Source organism: Marmota marmota, unplaced genomic scaffold (assembly GCF_001458135.2).
Source record: "Marmota marmota marmota unplaced genomic scaffold, marMar, whole genome shotgun sequence".
In the NCBI taxonomy this organism is placed as follows: Eukaryota; Metazoa; Chordata; class Mammalia; order Rodentia; family Sciuridae; genus Marmota; species Marmota marmota.
In genome coordinates this window covers 7,470,665-7,471,671 of record NW_026000076.1, presented here as the reverse complement: position 1 = coordinate 7,471,671, position 1,007 = coordinate 7,470,665, and positions in this window count along the sequence as shown.

Below are 1,007 nucleotides of genomic sequence, written 5' to 3'. Positions count from 1 at the left end.
CCATTCTTTTTAAAAATTCAAGGGGAGATGGATGAACTTTTCAATAAGTCCTTCCAGTAGAACTGAATAATCATCTGGAAGAAAACAACAACAACAACAACAAATCTTATCACACATTAAAGTATGGATTAAAGATCTAAATTTTTAAGATAAAATTAAAAGATATATTAGAATGTATCTAGAGTTAGAGAACCCTAAGCAAGAGAGGAAAACTAGAAATTAAAAGAAAAAGACATATTCCACTACAAAAAATTAAAAATTTTTGTTTTGCAATATCCATTATAAACAGAATGAAAAGAAAATGACATACTAGGAAAATATTTGTCCTACAGACATGTGACACAAAATTTCACTAGTGTGGAAATTATTAAGAAAAAATGTAGTTCATTAGATAAATGGACAAAGGAAATGGAAATGCACAGAATGATCTGGGAAAGATCCATGATTATATAATAATGATTTAAAATTCAATGTCAATGCAGATAATACAAATTCAAAAATGAGACAATCCTTCAACCACCAGATTGCCAAAACTGAAGACATGTTAACGCCAGTAACACTAAGAGATGATTTTATTAATTTATCCTAAGATCTTTGTGTGAACGATCTCATTTAATATTCACAATGCTAAGAAGTAGATTTAAAAAAAAAAAAACTAAGGAAATAGCTCAACAAAAAATGGTAGAGCCAAGATTTAAACCAACATGATCTGATGCTTGGAGTCCAAACTGTTTCAACATGCCCAGGAGATAGGCCTGCAGCAGCGTGAATTGTAAAGACCTTCAGAGAAAACAATGTGGCCTTAAATATTAATGCCATCCCAGAAATAAAAAAGCCATCAGGATGTTGGCATTATCTATTCTTTGGCTACTTGGTAGAATTTACCTATAAAACTGTCTGGGATATGCAATGATATATATATATATATATGTGTGTGTGTGTGTGTGTGTGTGTGTGTATGTATATATATATATATATATATATATATATATATATATTTTTTTTTT